Raw genomic sequence first — 24602 nt, 5'->3', positions numbered from 1 at the left:
ATTTACATGGGAAAGCTCCCAACAAGCAAAAGAAGAACGAGAAATCTTTTTGGGTTTTCTTTTTAATTACTACTACAAGCATGGAAAGTAAACTAACTAAAAGCTACAACTATTTTTTTTGTTTTTCTTAAGGTTTATTGAACACACAAGAAGAAAGCATAAAAAGGAAAATAAACTAGCATGGATGATACAATGAAAAAGTATGAGCACCGACAACTAGCAATGAGTGTGTGAACATGAATGTAATGTCGGTGAGAGATATGTACTCTCCCAAGCTTAGGCTTTTGGCGTAAGTTGGTCTATGGCCACGGCTGGCCTGGCGGATATCCAAAGTAATAGTTGGGGTCGTACTGTGAAGAAGCCTCGGATTGCCACTGGTTGGCAATCACCTCCGGATCCCACTGATAATCAGACTGTCGTGGAGGATCAAATTGTGATTCTGGTTCTGGTTCTGTAGCTGCTATAGGGTTCTGGTAGGCATGAATGGCCTCCAATGGAACAAGGTACTTGCCTGTAGATAAATCAAACAAGGAAGGAGCAGGCAAGGTAATAGTCTCAGGATGATTTTTACCAAATATTAATTTGTACTTAAGCTCTTTTTCCCTATTCTTAACAATAAAGTCATGTGCTACCATACTCTTATAATCTAAATAAATAGGAGGCAGCAATTTTTCTTCTTTCTCATAATGCCTAATAGGTATGTTAAAATGTGCAGCGAGGCGCGAGGCAAAGATGCCTCCAAGGACGGGGCCCTTAGTACGGTTAAGATTTAACCGCTTTGATATAATAGCGCCCATATTGAATGTGTCATCACAAAATAAGGCATGGCACAAAATAACAATATCAGGGGCACTCAGGTTTCCACAGTTTCCGCGCCCAATTAAGCATCTACTAGCAAATATAGCAAAGTAATGTAGAATAGGAAAGTGTATGCTAGTAATCTGTGCGTCGGAAACCTTCCTCGTTTCCCCTACAGTAATGGTATCAATAAACCCATCCTCATTGTCATGATGTGGTTCCTCTACGCTACCCTCGAAAGGGGTCAAACAAACCCGACAAAAATCATGAAGTGACATCTCCTTATGCTCATCATATAAATAAAATGCCACCGTAGGTGGTGAGCTCCTAGCATGGAAATGAAAGTTTTGCACAAAGATATTGGTGAGTAAGAGATACTATTCACGTTGGTCATGGAGGAAGGCAGTGAGGCCTGCATTCTCAGCCAATTCATAGAAATCATCATAAATCCCGGCTGCTCTCAAGAAATTATCACAAGGCCATTAACATCTCGGCTCGATGAGCCCCTCAAAAATCTCTTCATCTTTTTGCTGAAAATTTCTGAAATTTTTAGTAACTTCAAAATAAAAGTGAACCAAACTCAACAATATTAATAGCAACTACTCCTACAAGTGCCTAGAGGCAATATCATGCATCAAAACTACTTTTGACCACATAAATTTGACATGCAAGCTCAAGAACAGGGTCACCTAAGCAGCAAAAATATGCAATGAATAAAGCACTAGAACAAAAACTAATTGGACCATTGGAGGAATCACATACGAAGGAACAATCCCCCAAAGCAGTTTTGTAAGAGGTACTTTAAGCAAGGAGATCGAAAATGGCAGCAAAATGAGCTTGAACTCGGGTTTGAGCTGGTTAGTGGTGTTTGTGGGAGGAAGAAGGAATATGTGGTAGCTGGAATAAGTGGAGGGGGGGCACCATGGGCCCACGAGGCAGGGGCACGCCTAGGGGGTAGGGCACGCCCTCCACCCTCGTGGCCAGGTGCTTGCTCCCCCTGTTGTGTTCTCAGTGCCAGATATTCTCAAATATTCCAGAAAAAATCATATTTAATTTTCAGGGCATTTGGAGAACTTTTATTTTCGGGGTATTTTTTATTGCATTGATAATTCAGATAACAGATGGAAATTACTATTTTTGCTTTATTTAATATAAATAATAGAAAGTAAAAAGAGGGTACAGAGAGTTGTGTTTTCTAAATTCATCCATCTCATGCTCATCAAAAGGAATCCACTAACAATGTTGATCAGGTCTTGTTAACAAACTCATTCTGAATAACATGGAACCGGAGAACTTTCGACTAACACTAGGTTACCTCAACAGGGATATGCACATCCCCAACAATAAGAATATCATATTTCTTCTTGACAGTAGGAAGAGGAAATTCAAAACCTCCAAAAATAATCGATGTAATTTTTCCAATAGAGTTTATACTATGAACTTGAGGTTGTTTCCTCAGAAAGTGTACCGTATGCTCATTGCCATTAACATGAAAAGTGATATTGCCTTTGGTGCAATCAATAACCGCCCCTGCGGTATTCAAAAAGGGTCTTCCAAGAATAATAGACATACTATCGTCCTCAGGAATATCAAGAATAACAAAGCCCGTTAAAATAGTAACGTTTGCAACCACAACAGGCACATCCTCAGAAATACCGACAGGTATAGCAGTTGATTTATCAGCCATTTGCAAAGATATTTCAGTAGGTGTCAACTTATTCAAATCAAGTCTACGATATAAAGAGAGAGGCATAACACTAACACCGGCTCCAAGATCACATAAAGTAGTTCTAACATAGTTTCTTTTAATGGAGCATGGTATAGTTGGTACTCCGGGATCTCCTAGTTTCTTAGGTATTCCACCTTTAAAAGTATAATTAGCAAGCATGGTGGAAATTTCAGCTTCCGGTATCTTTCTTTTATTAGTAACAATTTCTTTCATATACTTAGCATAATGATTCATTTTGAGCATATCAGTCAAATGCATACGCAAGAAGATAGGTCTAATCATTTCAGCAAAGCGCTCAAAATCCTCATCATCTTTTTTCTTGGATGGTTTAGGAGGAAAAGGCATGGGTTTCTGAATCCAGGGTTCTCTTTACTTACCGTGCTTCCTAGCAACAAAGTCTCTCTTCTCATAACGTTGATTCTTTGATTGTGTTTACTAGGTTGAGCATCAACATGAACATCATCATTAGCATTATCACTAGGTTCAATCTCTACTTCATTGTTATTACTAGGTTGAGCATCAACATGAACATCATCATTAACATTATCACTAGGTTCATGTTCATTGCCAGATTGTGTTTCAGCATCAGAAATAGAAATATCATTGGGATTCTCAGGTGTGTCAATAACAGGTTCACTAGAAGCATGTAAAGTCCTATCATTTTTCTTTTTCTTCCTTTTAGAAGGACTAGGTGCATCAATAATATTTCTCTAAGAATCTTGCTCAATTCTCTTAGGATGGCCTTCAGGATACAAAGGTTCCTGAGTCATCTTACCACCTCTAGTCATAACTCTAACAGCATTATCATTTTTCTTACTATTCAATTCATTGAGAAAATCATTCTGAGCTTTAAGTACTTGTTCTACTTGAGTGGTAACCATAGAAGCGTGTTTACTAATAAGTTTAAGTTCACTTTTAATATTAGACATATAATCACCCAAGTTTGCAAGCATATCAGCATTGCGTTTTAATTCTCTACCAAAGTAAGCATTGAAGTTTTCTTGTTTAACCATAAAGTCATCAAACTCATCCAAGCATGGGCTAGCAAACTTAGTAAATGGGATTTCAGCTTTATCATATCTATAGAGAGAATTTACCTTTACTACCTGTGTTGGGTTATCAAGACCATGTATTTCTTCAATAGGTGATGGATTAAAGCCATGTATTTCTTCAACAGGAGGTAAATTAAGACCATGTATTTCTTCAATAGGAGGTAAATTCTTAACATCTTTAGCTTTAATACCTTTTTCCTTCATAGATTTATTTGCCTCTTGCATATTTTCAGGACTGAGAAATAGAATACCCCTCTTCTTCGGAGTTGGCTTAGGAGTTGGTTCAGGAATTGGATCAGGAAGTGTCCAATTATTTTCATTAGTAAACATATTATTCAATAGAATTTCAGCTTCATCTGGTGTTCTTTCCCTGAAAACACAACCAGCACAACTATCCAGGTGGTCTCTGGAATCATCAGTTAGTCCATTATAAAAGATATCAAGTATTTCATTTTTCTTAAGAGGATGATCAGGCAAAGCATTAAGTAATTGGAGAAGCCTCCCCCAAGCTTGTGGGAGACTCTCTTCTTCAATTTGCACAAAATTATGTATTTCCCTTAAAGCAGCTTGTTTCTTATGAGCAGGGAAATATTTAGTAGAGAAGTAATAAATCATATCCTGGGGACTACGCACACAACTAGGATCAAATGAATTAAACCATATCTTAGCATCACCCTTTAATGAGAACGGAAATATCTTAAGGATATAATAGTAGCAAATTTTCTCATCATTAGTGAACAGGGTGGCTATATCATTTAATTTAGTAAGATGTGCCACAACAGTTTCAGATTCATAACCATAGAAAGGATCAGTAACAAAGATATGTGAAGTAGCATAAGCAGGATCATATTTCATTCTAGCATTCAAAGTTTTTTGTTTCAGCTTAGCTAATAATTTCTTAAGATCACTCCTATCATTGCAAGCAAGAATATCTCTAGCAGTTTCTTCATCCATAACATAGCCCTCAGGCACAATAGGTAATTCATATCTAGGGGGAGAGTCTTCATCATCACTTTCATCAATATTATCAATTTCAATAATTTCATTCTCTCTAGCCCTAGCAAGTTGTTCATCAAGAAATTCATCAAGTGGCACAGTAGTATCAAGCATAGAAGTAGTTTCATCATAAGTATCATGCATAGCAGAAGTGGCATCATCAATAACATGCAATATATCAGAATGAATAGCAAGTGTAGGTGTCGCGAGATTACTCAAAACAGAAGGCAGATCAAGTGCAGAGCTAGATGGCAGTTCCTTACCTCCCCTCGTGGTTGAGGGATAAATTTTTGTTTTAGCGTATTTAAAGTTCTTCATAATGATAGGCAGATATAACTCCCAAGTGGCTCAAAGAATAGAGCTATGCTCCCTGGCAACGGCGCCAGAAAATAGTCTTGATAACCCACAAGTATAGGGGATCGCAACAGTTTTCAAGGGTAGAGTATTCAACCCAAATTTATTGATTCGACACAAGGGGAGCCAAAGAATATTCTCAAGTATTAGCAGCTGAGTTGTCAATTCAACCACACCTGGAGACTTAATATATGCAGCAAAGTGTTTAGTAGCAAAGTAATATGATAGTAGTGGTAACGATAGCAAAAGTAACGGTAGCAAAAGTAATGTTTTTGGTATTTTGTAGTGATGATAACAATAGCAACGGAAAAGTAAATAAGCGAAGAACAATATATGGAAAGCTCGTAGGCAATGGATCGGTGATGGAGAATTATGCCAAATGCGGTTCATCATGCAACAGTCATAACCTAGGGTGACACAGAACTAGCTCCAGTTCATCAATACAATGTAGGCATGTATTCCGAATATAGTCATATGTGCTTATGGAAAAGAACTTGCATGACATCTTTTGTCCTACCCTCCTGTGGCAGCGGGGTCCTATTGGAAACTAAGGGATATTAAGGCCTCCTTTTAATAGAGTACCGGAACAAAGCATTAGCACATAGTGAATACATGAACTCCTCAAACTATGGTCATCACCGGTAAGTATCTCGATTACTGTCACTTCGGGGTTAACGGGTCATAACACATAATAGGTGACTATAGACTTGCAAGATAGGATCAAGAACTCTCATATATTGATGAAAACATAATAGGTTCAGATCTGAAATCATGGCACTCGGGCCCTAGTGACAAGCATAAAGCATAGCAAAGTCATAGCAACATCAATCTCAGAGCATAATGGATACTAGGGATCAAACCCTAACAAAACTAACTCGATTACATGATAAATCGCATCCAACCCATCACCGTCTAGCAAGCCTACGATGGAATTACTCACACACGGCGGTGAGCATCATGAAATTGGTGATGGAGGATGGTTGATGATGATGATGGTGACGGATTCCCCTCTCCAGAGCCCCGAACGGACTCCAGATCAGCCCTCCCGAGAGAGTTTAGGGCTTGGCGGCGGCTCCGTATCATAAAACATGATGAATCCTTCTTATCTGGTTTTTTCTCCCCGAAAGTGAATATATGGAGTCCAGGTTGAGGTCGGTGGAGCGTCAGGGGGCTCACGAGGCAGGGGGCGCGCCCCCACCCTCGTCGACAGGTGAGGCACCCCCTAACGTGGATCTTACTTACAATATTCATTATATATTCCAAAATAATGCTCCGTTGATTTTCATGTCATTCCGAGAACTTTTATTTCTGCACAAAAATAACACCATGGCAATTCTGCTAAAAACAGCGTCAGTCCGGGTTAGTTCCATTCAAATCATGCAAGTTAGAGTCCAAAACAAGGGCAAAAGTGTTTGGAAAAGTAGATACGACGGAGACGTATCACTGTCCCCCTTCAAATTGGCCGTTGTGGGATCCCTTCCCGCCTAATATTTGGGAAGAGGACCCGGGCCTCTATATATAGGACTAGCCACCACCGTAGAAAAGGGAGATCTCATCTTGGACCGGACCCACTCCTCCGAGGCAACCACACAAACTCACCAAGAACAAGAGCACCTCTCCTCAGGAGGTTGTTCTTCCCTCGTAACTGTTCATCCTTAGCCCAAGAGGCAATCCACCACACCACACTTGAGTAGGGTATTACACCACATCGGTGGCCGAACCAGTATAAATCTTGTGTCCCATTGTTTTGCGAGTTCGGCGTGCTAAGCCTCGAGATTGCGGTGAAGGTGAGATCTTGGGGGAGGAGAGATCTTCGTGCGCACCCCAGTGTTCGAAGCTCAAGGGTTTTGCCAGAACCCGAAATCTGACAGTAGTCGAACGGCTTCGTGATCCAACCGATCTAAGCACCAAACGTACGGCACCTCCGCGATCAGCACACGTTCAGCTCAATGACGTCCCTCGAACTCTTGATCCAGTTGAGGCCGAGGGAGAGTTCCATCAACACGACGGCGTGGCGACGGTGATGATGAAGTAACCAGCGCAGGGCTTCGCCTAAGCACTACGACGATATGATCGAGGTGTGTAACTGTGGAGGGGGGCACCGCACACGGCTAAGAGAAGACTTGGTGTGCCTTTGGGGTGCCCCCCTCCCACGTATATAAAGGGGGAGAAGAGGTGGCCGACCCAAGGAGGGCACTCCAGGTGTGAGGAGTCCTACTAGGACTCCCTAGTCCAAGTAGGATTCCCCTCTCCTTTTTCCTTTTTCGGAATAGCAAAGAGGGAAAGAGAGGAGAAGTAGGAGAGGGAAAGGGGGCGGCGCCCACACCCCTTGTCCAATTCGGACTGGGCAAGGGGGCACGCGCCACCTCCCTGGCCGGCCCTCTCTCCACAACTAAGGCCCATGTATGGCCCATTAACTTCCCGGGGGGGGGGGGTTCTGGTAACCCCCGGTACTCCGAAACTCATCCGATACGACCCAAACCATTCCGGTGTCCGTATGTAACCTTCCAATATATGAATCTTTACCTCTTGACCATTTCGAGACTCCTCGTCATGCCCGTGATCTAATCCGGGACTCCGAACAAACTTCGGTTCATCAAATCAGATAACTCATAATACAAATCGTCATCAAACGTTAAGCGTGCGGACCATACGGGTTCGAGAACTATGTAGACATGACCGAGACACATCTTCGGTCAATAACCAATAGCGGAACCTGAATGCTCATATGGGTTCCTACATATTCTACGAAGATCTTTATCGGTTAAACCGCATGACAATATACGTTGTTCCCTTTGTCATCGGTATGTTACTTGCCCGAGATTCGATCGTCGATATCATCATACCTAGTTCAATCTCATCACAGGCAAGTCTCTTTACTCATTCCATAATGCATCATCCCATGAACAATTCATTAGTCACGTTGCTTGCAAGGCTCATAGTGATGTGCATTACCGAGAGGGCCCAGAGATACCTCTCTGATACACGGAGTGACAAGTCATAATCTCGATATATGCCAACTCAACAAACACCATTGAGACACCTGTAGAGCATCTTTATAATCACCCAGTTATGTTGTGACGTTTGATAGCACACAAGGTGTTCCTCCGGTATTCGCGAGTTGCATAATCTCATAGTCTGAGGAACATGTATAAGTCATGAAGAAAGCAATAGCAGAAAAACTAAACGATCATTACGCTAAGCTAAAGGATGAGTCTTGTCCATCACATCATTCTCTAATGATGTGATCCCGTTCATCAAATGACAACACATGTCTATGGCTAGGAAACTTAACCATCTTTGATTAATGAGCTAATCAAGTAGAGGCATATTAGGGACACTCTGTTTTTCTATGTATCCACACTTGTACTAAGTTTCCAGTTAATACAATTCTAGCATGAATAATAAACATTGATCATGATATAAGGAAATATAAATAACAACTTTATTATTGCCTCTAGGGCATATTTCCTTTAGTATGTTATTATTGCGGTTTGACCGATAAAGATCTTCGTAGAATATGTAGGAACCAATATGAGCATCCAGGTTCTGCTATTGGTTATTGACCAAAGATGTGTCTCAGTCATGTCTACATAGTTCTCAAACCCGTAGGGTTCGCACGCTTAACGTTCAATGACGATTTGTATTATGAGTTATGTGTTTGGTTGATCGAAGTTTGTTTGGAGTCCCGGATGAGATCACGGACATGACAAAGAGTCTCTAAATGGCCGAGAGGTAAAGATTGATATATTGTACGATGATATTCGGACACTGGAATGGTTTCAGAATAGTTCGGGTATTTTTCGGAGAGCCGAGGGGTTACCTGTAACGCCCCGAGACTGATGTGCCGGTGTCCTCCAGCTATTCGTTGTTGTTGCCTTGTCATTGCTTGCGTGTCATGCATTGCATATCATGTCATCATGTGCATTTCATTTGCATAAGTGTTCGTCTCATGCATCCGAGCATTTTCCCCCTTGTCCATTTTGCATTCCGGCACTCCTATCTCCTCCGGTGGTCATTTCTACCTTCTTTTCATGTGTGGGGGTTAAACATTTCCGGATTGGACCGAGACTTGCCAAGCGGCCTTGGTTTACTACCCGTAGACCGCCTGTCAAGTTTCGTGCCATTTGGACTTCGTTTGATGCTCCAACGGTTAACCGAGGGACCGAAAAGGCCTCATGTGTGTTGCAACCCAACACCCCTCCATTTTGGCCCAAAACCCACCAAAACCCTCTCCATAATCTAGAGCATTCGATCACGATCGCGTGGCCGAAAACTGCACCGCATGTGGACTCTCCTAGCTCCCTCTAGGCCTATATATAGCTCCTTCCCGAAAAATTCGGATCTCTTCCCCAAAACCCTAGCCCTCTTCTTCCCCCGAGCGCCGGACAACAACCGCCGGCGCCGGACGTGTCCACTGCGCCCACCGCCGCCACGTGGCGCCGGCTCTCCATTCGCCGCCACCACCGCGCCCACATCACCGCCGCGCGGGCCCGCCTGGGCCCGGAGAGAGCCCTCCCGGCCCACGCGCGCGTCGCCGCCCCCGCGCCTTCGTCCTCCTCGCGTCCGGCGACCAAGCCGCCACGCCGCGTCCGAGCCGGCCAGCCCCGCCGCCTCTCCTCCATGCCAGCGAGCTCGTCGCCCGACCGGCCCCGGCGACCTCCGCCGCCCCGCCGCGGCTCCTCGACGCCGGCGACCCGGCCGCGCCTCGCCCCCTCGTCGTCCGGCAGCCCGCCGCCCTCCGCCGTCCTCCTCCTTGACCTCCTACCTCGGCTCCGGCGACGTTGAACATCGGGAGGCGTGCCAGCTACAGTAACTCCGGCGAGATCCGATCTGGATCTGGAAACCCTAGGGGTTGACTTTCTCGTTCCTAACCCTATTTATTTTGCTAAGTTCATCATGCCGTAACTTTGCATCCATAGATCCGTTTTGGGCGTGTAGCATATCAAAATGTTCGTCTCAGAGTGTACATCATTTCATCTCATTGCATCATTTTCATTTGAGTTCAGCTTCATGCCCGAAATGCTGTTGGAAGAGTGCTATTTGAGTTAATTGTCAGATCTGCTGCTCCAGATAGCTATTTGTCATTTTTGCCATGATTATTGTGTGCATGATATGCCCCTGAGCTCTACATATGTTTTGTTATATGCTTTGTCATCTTTCTAGAGGTGCCATCCATGTATTTTTATGATATGTGTGGTGACTAGCACAAGCTTGCAAAGTGGTGCATTCGTTAATGCTGTTTTCAGGGACATAGCAATTCCACTAAGTCCTTGATCTGTTTTTTATCAATATGATATATGTTCATGTTGTTTCCTAATGATCCGTGCCTCTTTTAACGATGATCAGTAAGGGTGATTTGTTAATCTTGTAGTGCTCTATCCATCCATGTCTTTGTTTGCAATTATGGAGCACCCTAGCTTGAGTCAATCGAGCTCTACTTTTGCTATTTCATGAATCTGGGCAGATTGTCTACTTGTTAGCGATTTTGCCGAGGATGTTGTAGTTGATCCGTGCATGCTATGTTGTTGTTTCTTGCCATGTCTAGTTTATATAATGTGTATTCTTGATGGGTGTATGCTTAGTTTGTCATGCCTTTCTCTGTAGTGAGTGCATCGAGCTCGTGAACATGCCTACTTGATATCTGATTTGCGTGCTCCAGTTTTTCACTAAGTTTGTGATCTGTTTAAGTTTTTGCCATGTTCACATGCTTGCAATTGTATTTTCGGATCCCTTTTGGCTCAAGGTCAGTAAGGGACTGTTGTTAATCTCTTTGAGTAGCTCCATGCCATGCTTTACTTTGCCATGTTAAGTTCCTGTAGCATATAGTTTTCATGCTCCAAAGTGTGCTATCTGATCTGAAATTCCAGACAAGTGTTAATTTCACTAAGTTTGAAACCTGTTATCGTTTGCATTTTTGCCATGCTTGTTTGAACCTGTTAATGGATGAATTGGTCGTAGCTCAGTGTTCATATTTTGTCAAGAATCATGAGTGGATCCCTGCCATGTATTTTGTTGCCATGTTTGGGTGCTTTAGCATGTTTATCTTGTTGCATTTAGATGGCTACTTGCTATATATCGCAGACCGGTGCCATATTTGAATTGCTTGCCATTTCCAAACCGTGTCTCCGATTCCGGTGTTCTTTATACCGATTTCAACCGAAATCATCTCACCTTTCCAGTGGCACACTTGGATTTCCAAGTTGAGACCAGGTTCATTCATTCCTTGTCAAATCTTGCATATGCATCACATATCGCATCCCGCATAGCATACCATGTTTGCATCATGTTGTTTGAGTTTGCACGTGGTTGATTGTGTCCTTTTTGCTTGTTTGACTTGTTTGGGTAGAGTCGGGAGATGAGTTCGCTAACGAGGAGCCCGTTGAGTTTGCTTTCGAGGATCCAGTCAACTCTGACAACTTTGCAGGCAAGATGATCATACCCTCGAAATCACTTCTATATTTGCTTTGCTAGATGCTCGCTCTTTTGCTATGCCTATGCTACGATGCCTACCACTTTCTTATCATGCCTCCCAAATTGCCATGCCAAACCTCTAACCCACCATGTCCTAGCAAACCGTTGATTGGCTATGTTACCGCTTTGCTCAACCCCTCTTATAGTGTTGTTAGTTGCAGGTGAAGATTGAAGTTTGTTCCTTGTTGGAACATGGAGATCATTCCTTGTTGGAACATGTTTACTTGTTGGGATATCACAATATCTCTTATTTAATTAATGCATCTAAATACTTGGTAAAGGGTGGAAGGCTCGGCCTTATGCCTGGTGTTTTGTTCCACTCTTGCCTCCCTAGTTTCCGTCATATCGGTGTTATGTTCCCGGATTTTGCGTTCCTTACGCGGTTGGGCTATAATGAGAACCCCTTGACAGTTCGCCTTGAATAAAACTCCTCCAGCAATGCCCAACCTTGGTTTTACCATTTGCCTCACCACCACCTACTTTTCCCTTGGGAGTCGCTCTCTCGAGGGTCATCATTATTTTAACCCCCCCCCCCCGGGCCAGTGCTCCTCTGAGTGTTGGTCCAAACTAGAGTCCTGTGCAGCGCCCCCTCGGGGAAACTCGAGGTTTGGTTTTAATTGTATGGAGCGCTCATCTGAGTGTGCCCTGAGAATGAGATATGTGCAGCTCCTATCGGGATTTGTCGGCACATTCTGGCGGTGTTGCTGGATTTGTTTTATCATTGTCGAAATGTCTTGTAACCTGGACGCCGAATCTGATCGGAATGTCTTGGGAGAAGGAATATCCTTCGTTGACCGTGAGAGCTTGTGATGGGCTAAGTTGGGACACCCCTGCAGGGATTTGAACTTTCGAAAGTCATGCCCGCGGTTATGGGCAGATGGGAATTTGTTAACGTCCGGTTGTAGAAAACCTGAAGTTGACCTTAATTAAAATACATCAACCGCATGTGTAACCATGATGGTCTCTTTCCGGCGGAGTCCGGGAAGTGAACACGGTGTTGGAGTTATGCTTGACGTAGGTTGTTTTACGATCACTTCTTGATCATAGTTCACCGACCGTGCTTTTGCCTTCTCTTCTCGCTTTCTTTTGCGAATATGTTAGCCACCATCTATGCTAGTCGCTTGCTGCAGCTCCACCTCATACCTTTACCTTACCCATAAGCTTAAATAGTCTTGATCGCGAGGGTGCGAGATTGTTGGGTCCCCGTGACTCATAGATACTTCCAAAACCAGTTTGCAGGTGCCGATGAGTCCTTGCAGATGACGCAACCAAGTTCAGGAGGAGGTCGATGAAGATCTTGTCCTTTGTGTTGTTTCGTTCTAGTTGATCAGTAGTGGAGCCCAGTTGGGGTCGATCGGGGACCTTGTCGCATTTGGGGTTCTTCTTTTATTTTGGTTCCGTAGTCAGACCTTGTATGTATCTGGATGATGTAATGCTTTATTCATATAATGTGTGAAGTGGCGATTGTAAGCCAACTATGTATCTTTTCCCCTATTGTATTACATGGGTTGTTAGCGAAGATTACCTCACTTGCGACATTGCTTTCAATGCGGTTATGCCTCTAAGTCGTGCTTCGACACGTGGGAGATATAGCCGCATCGAGGGCGTGACATTACCGGAACCCCCCCCCCCTAAAGGAAATATGCCCTAGAGGCAATAATAAAGTTGTTATTTATATTTCCTTATATCATGATAAATGTTTATTATCCATGCTAGAATGGTATTAACCAGAAACTTAGTACATGTGTGAATACATAGACAAACAGTGTCACTAGTTTGCCTCTACTTGACTAGCTTGTTGAATCAATGATGGTTATGTTTCCTAACCATAGACATGAGTTGTCATTTGATTAACGGGATCACATCATTAGAGAATGATGTGATTGACTTGACCCATCCGTTATCTTAGCACGATGATCGTTTAGTTTGTTGCTATTGCTTTCTCCATAACTTATACATGTTCCTATGACTATGAGATCATGCAACTCCCGAATACCGGAGGAACACTTTGTGTGCTACCAAACGTCACAACGTAACTGGGTGATTATAAAGGTGCTCTATAGGTGTCTCCAATGGTGTTTGTTGAGTTGGCATCGATCGAGATTAGGATTTGTCACTCCGATTGTCGGAGAGGTATCCTTGGGCCCTCTCGGTAATGTACATCACTATAAGCCTTGCAAGCAATGTAGCTAATGAGTTAGTTACGGGATGTAGCATTACGGAACGAGTAAAGAGACTTGCCGGTAACGAGATTGAACTAGGTATTGAGATACCGACGATCAAATCTCAGGCAAGTAACATACCGATGACAAAGGGAGCGACGTATATCGTTATGTGGTTTGACCGATAAAGATCTTCGTAGAATATGTAGGAACCAATATGAGCATCTAGGTTCCGCTATTGGTTATTTACCAGAGACGTGTCTCGGTCATGTCTACATAGTTCTCGAACCCGTAGGGTCCGCACGCTTAACATTCGGTGACGATCGTATTATGAGTTTATGTGTTTTGATGTACCGAAGGTAGTTCGGAGTCCCGGATATGATCACGGACATGACGAGGATTCTCAAAATGGTCGAGACATAAAGATCAATATATTTGACGACTATATTTGGACATCGGAATGGTTCCGGGTGAGATCGAGCATTTACCGATGTACCGGGAGGTTACCGGAACCCCCGGGGAGGTATATGGGCCTTATTGGGCCATAGTGGGAGGTTACCGGAACCCCCGGGGAGGTATATGGGCCTTATTGGGCCATCACCGTCACCACGTCGTCGTGTTGACGATACTCTCCCTCGACCCTCTGCTGGATCAAGAGTTCGAGAGACGTCATCAAGTTGAACGTGTGGTGAACTTGGAGGTGCCATACATTCGGTACTTGATCGGTTGGATCACGAAGACGTTCGACTACATCAACCGCGTTAACCTAACGCTTCCACTTTCAGTCTATGAGGGTATGTGGACACACTATCCCCTCTCGTTGATATGCATCTCCTAGATAGATCTTGCGTGATCGTAGGAAATTTTTTGAAATTGCATGCGATGTTCCCGAACACCAAGGAGTGAAGCATCTTTGGTAAGTGGAATTTGGTAAGGAAACATTTATATTACGTGCTGAAATTTACTGTCACTCATCACCATGGAAAATAATCCTTTGAGAGGCTTGTTTGGGGTATCTTGACCTCGAACGGAAGAAATAAGAGTTACTCCTCAACCTACCGAACCTATTGAAAATATGTATTATGAAATTCCTTCGGGTATGTTAGAGAAACTGCTAGCTATTCCTTATGCAGGAGATGGAACAATACATTCTGATTTACATTTGATCTATGTGGATGAAATTTGTGGATTATTTAATCTTGCAGGTTTATCCGAGGATGGAGTTAAGAAGAAGGTATTCCCGTTATCTTTGGAGGAAAAGTCATTGACATGGTATAAGCTATTGGATGATACTATAACATGGGATCAAAATCGGTTGAAATTGGAGTTTCATCAGAAGTTTTATCCTATGCGTTTGGTTCATCGTGATAGGAATTGTACATATAATTTTCGGCCTCGTAAAGAAGAAGGTATCGCTCAAGCTGGGGAGGCGTAAGTACATGATGCACACATGCCCCAATCATGAGCTCTCAAATGAAATAATTATACAGAACTTTTATGCTTGACTTTCTCATAATGATCAATCCATACTTGATACTTTTTTGCTGGTTCCTTTATGAAGAGTACTATTGAATTCAAATGGGGCCTTCTAAAAAAATTAAGCGCAACTCTGAAGATTGAGAATTCGACAAAGGTAAAAAGTCAAGTATAAAACTTGAGTTTGATGTTAAATGGAAATTAATGTTTTTCATAAGTTTAGTACTAAATATGGACTTGACTCCAAAGTTTCTATCGGGGAAAGTAGGACGAAAACATGAACCTATGTACCTAGATTACCCCAATGTCACCATGGGAATCCGCAAATTGATTACCAAAACATACATCAAGTGACTCAATAGAATACTCCATTGTCACCATGTGTATCCACATGCAAGACACATATCAAGTGATCTCAAATCCAATATTCAATCCAAGATAACGAAACCTCAAAGAGCAAGACGCAATTCATCACAACAAGATAGAGAGGGAAGAACACCATATGATTCAACTATATTAAGAAAGCTCGCGGTACAACAAGATCGCATCAAATCAAGAACACGAAAGAGATAGAGATCAAACACATAGCTACTCGTACATACCATCATCCTCGAGGGTTAACTACTCCTTCCTCCTCATGGAGACCGTCAGGATGGTGAAGATGGTCTCTGGTGATGATTTCCCCCTTCGACATGGTGCCAGAGAAGGCCTCCAGATGAGATCACTTCGGTACAGAGACTTGCGACGGCGGCGGCGAAGTTCTAGGTTTCTTTCTGGGGTTTTCTATATTTATAAGAATTCTTGGTGTCGGTTTCACGTTAGGGGGGGCATGAGGGACTGGCAAGCTCGGATGGTGAGGCCTACCCCCAAGGGCGCGCCCCCTAAGCTTGTCGCTCGCTCCCCTGGACTTTGTCTGGTCCACCTACTAGGCTTCGCCTGGGGGGGTCTCTTTTGTTCCATAAAAAATCACCATAAATTTTTAGCCCAATCCGAGAACTTTTATTTCTGTACAAAAAATAACATCATGGTAGTTCAGCCGAAAACAACGTTAGTTCGGGTTAGTTTTATTCAAATCATATAAAAGTGTACCAAAATCATATAAAATTGTTGTAAACATGGTATGAATACTTTATAAATTATAGATACGCAGCTGTGCTATTCCAAGCCTCCGAAGGTGGGCTTTGTGTAATTGTATTGCTGGCTTTTGGCCTGATAATGTTTACAAAAGGAAAAAGGAAAAAGAAACAGCAAAAAACCGCTTGAGGGAACCTTCCAGAAGGTTCCCAAAACCGGTTTGCCTTGCAGTGGTATTAACGCTCGCAGTGGGCCGGCCCGTTTCGCGGTACTCGCTCGGCTGCTTCAGCGGGAGCAACTAGTTAATGAGCGCTCCTTCGGAAGCCTCACAACGATCAGTGCCACTTGGCGCGCTCTCAGCCATTCTCCATGTGTCGCGCTCTGGAAGCTCCCTTCGGATTTTGTTTTTTTTATTTTTCTGCACGTGTTTTCGGCTTTTTAAACGGGTTTTTCGGATTTTTTCGACATTTTGGTTTCCTCCCAGTCTTCCTTAGCATTTCGATCAAAAAAAATTCGAATTTTTTTTTTGCACGAAAAAAACACGTTTTCTTTTTTTTTTCTTTCGCGAAAGTCACAGTTTTCTTTCGAAAGAGGCACGATTGTGCTTTAGCGAGAGTCACGGCCGTGCCTTTCGGAAACGAAAAAAATGCGTTTTTTGTTTTTTTTCTTTCGCGAGAGTCACGGTTTTGCTTCCGCGAGAGGCACGGTTGTGCTTTCGCGAGAGTCACCGCCGTGCCTCTCGGAAAGGAAAAAACAAAATGCATTTTCTGTTTTTTTTCTTTCGCGAGAGTCACGGTTTTGCTTCCGCGAGAGGCACGGCGGTGCTTTCGTGAGAGTCACGGCCGTGCCTCTCAGAAAGGGAAAAATATGCATTTTCTGTTTTTTTTCTTCCGCGAGAGTCGCGGTTTTGCTTCCGCGAGAGGCACGGTTGGGCTTTCGCGAGAGTCACGGTCGTGCCTCTCGGAAACGGAAAAAAAATATGTTTTCTGTTTTTTTCCTTCCACGAGAGTCACGGTTTTGCTTTCACAAGAGGCACGGGTGTGATTTCATGAGAGGCATGGCCGTGCCTCTTTCGGAAAGGGAAAAAACCGTGCTACCGGTTCGGTTTTTTTGTCCGGTTTTTTTCGTCCTTTTTTATGAAGAAAAAGTTCGTCAAAATCTATCAACATGGGATCTAGTTTTGAAGATCTCGATGCGAGGAATCCAATAATGAAAACGGTTGGAGATTTGGACGCACGGTTTAAAAGATAAAACGTTTTGAATAAACGGATCTACGAAAAAAGGGATAACTCCCAGGTTGCGACAAGTGGCGCGCTACATGTGCGCCACTTGTCGCAACCTGGGAAAGTGGAGTGTTTTTTGCAACGAGTACTCCTTAATTAGTGATTTCGGTTTTAACGGAAGCGCAACAGTTCGGCTTTACCAAAACGTCGAAAAAAACCAAAAAAACCCGTTTAAAAAGCCGAAAACGCGTGCGAAAAAAAAGCAAAATTCGAAAGAAACGTCCAGAGCGCGACATGTGACGAATGACTAAGATCGCGCCAAATGGCGCTGATCGTTGCGAGGCTCCCGAAGAAGCGCTCGTTAACTAGTTGCTCCCGGCAAATTATAGCTCTCACATGCATTAATTCCTTGTTATAGAAAACATGTGGTAATTCCTATTTGTCGCTCATTGCAGCAAAATAGTTTATCTTCGGCTCATGCCCGCAAACTGAACAACCAGAGTGGTCCGGCCCAATTAGGTACAATAACATAGGGTTTAAGGTATTTTGCGGCCCAATTAGGTACAATAATATCATAGAAGCCTACGGGAGCAACTAGTTAACGAGCGCTCCTTCGGAAGTCTCTCAACGATCAGCGCCATTTGGCGCCCTCTCAGTCATTCACCACGTGTCACGCTCTGGACGCTCTCTTCGGATTTTATTTTTTTATTTTTTCACACGCGTTTTCGGCTTTTTAAATGGGTTTTTTTCGGTTTTTTCGACGTTTTGGTTTTCCCCCGGTCTTTCTTAGCTTTTGGATAAAAAAATCGATTTTTTTTCACGAAAAAACGTGTTTTCTTTTTTTTTTCCTTTCGCGAAAGTCACGGTTTTTCTTTCACGAGAGGCACGGTTGTGGTTTAGCGAGAGTCACGGCCGTGCCTTTCGGAAACGAAAAAACATGTTTTCTATTTTATTTTCTTTCGCGAGTCACGGTTTTGCTTCCGCGAGAGGCACGGTTGTGCTTTCGCGAGAGTCACGGTCGTGCCTCTCGGAAAGGGAAAAACAAAACGCATTTTCTGTTTTTTTTCTTCCGTGAGAGTCACGGTTTTGCTTCCGCGAGAGGCACGGTTGTGCTTACGCGAAAGTCACGGCCGTGCCTCTAAGAAAGGGGAAAAATACGCGTTTTCTGTTTTTTTTTCTTTCGCGAGAGTCACGGTTTTGCTTTCGCGAGAGGCACGGTTGTGCTTTCGCGAGAGTCACAGCCGTGCCTCTCGGAAACGGAAAAAAACATGTTTTTTATTTTTTTCGTTCAACAAGAGTCATGGTTTTGCTTCCGTGAGAGGCATGGTTGTGATTTCGCGAGAGGCACGGGCATGCCTCTTTCGGAAAGGGAAAAAAAACCGTGCTCCCGGTTCGGTTTTTTCGCCCATTTTTTTCGTCCGGTTTTTTCGTGAAAAAAAAGTTCATCAAAACATATCAACATGGGATCTAGTTTTGAAGATCTCGACGTGAGAAATCCAATGGTAAAAACGGTTCGAGATTTGAACGCATGGTTTAAGAGATAAAACATTTTGAATAAACGAATCTACGAAAAAAGAAAAAACTTTCATGTTGCGACAAGTGGCGTGCTGCATGTGCGTCACTTGTCCCGACCTGGGAAAGTGGAGTGTTCTTTGCAACGAGTACTCCTTAATTAGTGATTTCGGAAGCCTACTAGTTAAACCATAATTAGTAGGATATTAAAATAAAAATGTAGGTTGGGCTTCTATAATAATTCTGAAAAGGGGTAGCTTATTTTCATAGCCAACTATAAGCCCTTAGGAAGGCCTAGAAGACTTTTGCCTGCTTTTTTCTTGTTTTGTTTTTCTGTTGTCTTCTTTACTGTTTTTTAGTATTTACTTTTCCACAAAATGTTCTCAAATTTGAGAAAATGGTCGTAGTTTTTAAAGCAACTTTGGAATTTCAAAAAAGCTTACAAAATTTTAGAAATACTCAAAAAATGTTTATAAATTTTTAAGAAATGTACATGTTATTATCAGAAAATGTTCAAAGTTTTTAATAATAAGTTAAAAATCATTTTAAAGGAAATCATATTTTTATTACAATCTCATTTTAAAATAAGTTTAGGAAAAAGAAAATAAAAAATTCAATTGAAAACTAGCAAAGCAAAAAGAAGAACAAATGCATCGCTACAATGGGTCAACCTAAGTGGGTCGGCTCATTTGATTCCTCCTGGGCGTTCGGCTAGTGATTTTTTTCCTAATTCCAATAACCTGACCAGAAAGAGGGTTTCTCGAAGGACTACAACAGCCACCGTTGTTGTCAAGGAAATTCTGAGCCCGTGGCTGCCATTTTGACGTTGAGAGGTGGGGGGACCTTGAACATTTAAGAGTTTCATGTTCTTCGTCAACGTCTAGTAATCATTGTCGCTTATTAAGAACAAAATTACTCTCTCTTTTGCGGTGTCATGGGGTTAAAGAGTTTTGTGTCCTCGCAAATCTAATTGCTCTGATCTATGAGTTTATCACTTTATCTAAGTGTGTCAAGTTCTTTTTGTTGATTTAATTCTTGTGGAGGTGAAATCTTACATTGACATCATGGTTGAAATATTGTGATTGAATAACCTAGACTTTTAGGGCATCATCCGGGCTTTGCTACACCTAAGTTATTTCTTTCACGAAGGTTACGTACTATTTGATGTGGAGTTTGAGGATTGGAGTTGGTGGGCAGCGAGGGCCCATCTTGGTGAAATTCACGACGCGTGGGGTGGGGTAGGGGTAGATAAATTGAAAAGTTACGTAAAGCATGTGTAGGGATCGTAGGCGTAGCATTTTCGGTATCATCCGAGCCCAAGTAGACTTCTAGGCATTTTCCAATGCGTTGGTGGTAAGGTGAGGTGCTAAATGCATTAAAAATCTTAGCAACTACTCTCTTTAATGCATTGGTGCTTACCTTTTGTAGCTAAGCCTTTTTCATTTAATGTTTTAACATCAAAACAACTTCATGCACTGGTTGGTAGTCATTTTACCTAGGTCACACGCTTAGCATCATTTTTTCCTGTGTTACCATAATATCCTCTCTCTTTTTTAGTTGCTTTGCCACATCTTTTTTTTTTGCCTATGTGACATTCTTAGCACCTATATAACATGAAGCATTGGGGAGGACTTTATCTTTTTGAATGGGCGACTAATGATGCTTTCAAAAACCTTTATATCAACCTTTATTGATATCGTTCACGTGGATGAAAGAGTGACAACGGCATTGCTTCAATCATGCGAATCACATCTTTTTGTATGGACGCCTCAACACTGTTCGTGCTGGAGTATCGTAGAGTGGCGAAGTCGTCAGTGAAGCGAAGATACTGCTCCAGGTAACACGACACTCCACATTGGGTCCCCGGATAATAAGCCTCAAACAGATGCAAACACATGCCTTGTTGGTTTCCAAGATAAGCCTCCAAGTGGCACAAGTCAAGGCGGCTGCCAAACGAGTCAAACATTTCCGACCTTCCACTCAACGCAACCAGAGAGATTCAACCACACCTTAAATCGTTCGCGGGTCGATCAGCCACCCGTACAGCAACGGCAAAGAAGCTTGAAGCAATGGCAAGCGCACAGTTTTCCCGTCGTCTTCCCCTCTTCTTCTTCTTCGAGGTTGCAGCCGTCGCCGTCCTCGCGGCGCTGCTGCCGCTGGGCGGCCATGCGCGGGCCTGCCCCCCGTGCGGCTCGACGGCGGTGCCGTACCCGCTGAGCACGGCCGACGGGTGCGGCGACCCGGCGTACAAGGTGCGGTGCGCGGCCGGCGCGTCCACGCTCTTCTTCGACGCGCTCAACGGCACCTCCTACCCGATCACCTCCATCTCGCCGGCGGCGCAGCGCCTGGTGGTCGCCCCGGCGCCGCTGGTGTCCAACGACAGCTGCGTGTCCGTGGGGGCCCCCGCAGGGCGCGGCGTGCAGCTGGACCCGACGCTGCCCTTCAACGTCAGCTCCTCCAACACCATCATGCTCCTCAACTGCACCGCCGCGCTGCTGCGCTCCCCGCTCAACTGCTCCTCCACCTCGCTCTGCCACGCCTACGCCGACGCAGCGCGGTCGCCCTGCGCGCCGCTGCCGCTCTGCTGCACGTTCGTGGCGGGGGGGTCGTCGACGTCGCACCGGATCCGCGCCTCGCCCGAGCTCTGCAGCGCCTACGCCAGCTTCGTGGACCTCGACCTGGAGCGGCCGGCTCGGCCTGGAGCTGCAGTGGGCGGCGCCGAGGGAGCCGCTCTGCCAGACGCAGGCGGACTGCGAGGACGGCGCCAACGCCACGTGCGCCGGCGACCCGGCCGCGGCCGGCGCGGTGCGGCGATGCCTCTGCGTCCCCGGGCTAGCGTGGGACCCCGTCGCCGGCGCGTGCCAGCAGAGTACGTTGTCGATGAATCATCTGGCGATATACTAGCGCCGAACCGAGCACGAGCCGGTCCATTTTGATCAGCGGCTCATCCATCGCGTATGCTTTTTTGTGCAGTTCCTTCTGATTGCGAGCGCGCTGGAGACTGCGAGGGATCCAACCGCGCGCCTCTCATCGCAGGTACGATTTACGTCTCTCTGATTACCCTGTTTCAGTCTCATCGTTACTTGCAATTGCAAATCTAGTTTCTCCGGTTGCGGTTTGCTTAGATCAGTGGTGTCATGTCAAGCGACGAACTCTTGCGATGTGACTGTAGCTAGTAGATGTGTTCGGCTTTGACTAAAGAAAACGCCGCATTCACTATGGTTTTGGTCAACATTGGTGGCTTTCTCTCTTCTCTTAGAAAAACAAGCATTGACTGGCCAGCCGTACGTTGGATCCTCGTGCTCTGAATTTGGGCTTCGCCAGCGACTGCTGTGTGCTCCATGCTGCCGTGCCGTCCTAGACTTGTACGTGGACGAGCGGCGTAAACACCGTCGCATCAATACCCTAAACGCAGCCGTTGCTCTGTTCGGAACAAAATTGGAGACCAGGAATACACATAACCACCACTACTACTTTTTTTTACTCAATCGATTAGAATTTCCTTCGTGAGTTGAATCACTGGATTCGATCAAACTGAACAGCTAATTTGCAATGCAGGGATAGTATGCGGCCTGGGCGGCGCCCTGCTACTGACAGCGGCAGGGCTGCTCCTCTACCGGCGGCAGCGGCGCATCCGGCTAGCCCGGGAGAGGCTGGCCAAGGAGCGCGAGGACATACTGAACGCCAACAACTCCAGCGGCCGAACCGCCAAGAACTTCACCAGCCGCGAGCTGAAGCACGCCACGGCCAACTTCTCCCGCGACAACCTCCTCGGTGTCGGCGGCTACGGCGAGGTCTACAAGGGCGCGCTCGCCGACGGCACCCTGGTCGCCGTCAAGTGCGCCAAGCTCGGCAACACCAAGTCCACGGACCAGATCCTCAACGAGGTGCGCGTGCTGTCGCAGGTCAACCACCGCAGCCTTGTCCGCCTCCTCGGCTGCTGCGTCGACCTCCAGCAGCCGCTCATGGTCTACGAGTTCGTCCCCAACGGCACGCTCGCGGACCACCTCTACGGCGCCATGAGCCAGCCGCCGCTCCCGTGGCGCCGCCGCCTCGCCATCGCTCGCCACACGGCCGAGGGCATCTCCTACCTGCACTTCTCCGCCTCGCCGCCCATCTACCACCGGGACATCAAGTCCAGCAACATTCTCCTCGACGAGCAGCTCGACGGCAAGGTCTCCGACTTCGGGCTCTCCCGGCTGGCGGAGCCCGGGCTGAGCCACGTCTCCACCTGCGCCCAAGGGACGCTGGGCTATCTCGACCCGGAGTACTACAGGAACTACCAGCTCACGGACAAGAGCGACGTGTACAGCTTCGGGGTGGTGCTGCTGGAGCTGCTCACCGCAAAGCGCGCCATCGACTTCGGTCGCGGCGAGGACGATGTCAACCTCGCCGTGCACGTGCAGCGGGCGGCGGACGAGGAGCGGCTGCTGGACATGGTGGACCCGGCCATGAAGAGCCGCGCCACGCAGCTGGAGCTCGACACAATGAAGGCGCTCGGGTTTCTGGCACTCGGTTGCCTCGAGGATCGCCGGCAGAACCGGCCGTCCATGAAGGAAGTCGCCGACGAGATCGAGTACATCATCAACATTGAGGCTGGGCCCGCAGCCGTGGAGCAGCAGCAAAACGCATGATCGATGACAGTGAATCCGTGATACATTGATCTGACCATATATACATGAAGATGCGAAGGGAGCATCTAGAGAAGTCTAAGACAAACTTTTTGGGACAGAGGAAGTGTATGTGTCTTTAGCATGTCTTGATGTTGTACTCTAGGGTAATAGGGTTGAGATCAATGACGCTTAATATGTACTAGGAGCACTACAATTACCCCCTTTTGTCGTCTATATATACGAGGTCTTGTTCTAAGTCAAAAGGAATATCAACATCTACAATATCAACCTTAGTTAGGTACTCCTTTACACAAATTCTCGACGATTTCGCCCTTGCCATGTTATTACTCCATCCATTTCAAAATAAGTGTCGTGGTTTTAGTTCGAACGAAGGCAGTATGTATCAACTTTCACAAAACCACTTCCCTTACTCTTAATGCCTCCCCCGTCATGTTTGCCTACTCAATTTTATGAGCTATCATGATTAGCGAGGAACTAGGGTTCTAGAGGCAAGAGGAGAAGGGGGTCGGGGCAAACGGAAGGGGAAGGAGTAACTGTTGAGGAACGTAGTAATTTCATAAATTTCCTACGCACACGCAAGATCATTGTGATGCATAGCAATGAGAGAGGAGAGTGTCGTCTACGTACCCTCGTAGACCATAAGCGGAAGCGTTATGACAACGCGGTTGATGTAGTCGTACGTCTTCGCGATCGAAGGATCCTCAGTACCGAACCGAACGTACGTCACCTCCGCGTTCACCACACGTTCAGCTCGGTCACGTCCCGCGAACTCACGATCCAGTAGAGCTTCCGGGAAGAGTTTCGTCAGCACGACGGCGTGGTGACGGTGTTGTTGAAGCTACCGACGCAGGGCTTCGCCTAAGCACCGCTACGATATGACCGAGGTGGATTATGGTGGAGGGGGCACCGCACACGGCTAAAAGATCAATGATCAATTGTTGTGTCTCCAAGGGGTGCCCCCCTCCCCGTATATAAAGGAGTGGAGGAGGGGGATGAGGCCAGCCTCCTATGGCGCACCCCATGAGGAGTCCTACTCCCATCGGGAGTAGGACTCCCCCCTTCCAAGTAGGAGTAGGAGTAGGATAGGAAGGGAGAGAAGAAGAGAAGGAAAGGGGGAG

The 24602-nt window shown here is 45.3% G+C and overlaps 1 pseudogene; it reads left to right on the top strand.

Moving 5' to 3' along the window:
* The first annotated feature begins 20912 nt into the window (after positions 1–20912).
* LOC119267335 lies at positions 20913–23699 on the top strand (annotated as a pseudogene).
* Positions 23700–24602: the final 903 nt, after the last annotated feature.

Source organism: Triticum dicoccoides, chromosome 3A (assembly GCF_002162155.2).
Source record: "Triticum dicoccoides isolate Atlit2015 ecotype Zavitan chromosome 3A, WEW_v2.0, whole genome shotgun sequence".
NCBI lineage: Eukaryota > Viridiplantae > Streptophyta > Magnoliopsida > Poales > Poaceae > Triticum > Triticum dicoccoides.
Note: the sequence above shows the minus strand (reverse complement) of the source record. Positions and strands in the feature narration are given on the sequence as shown.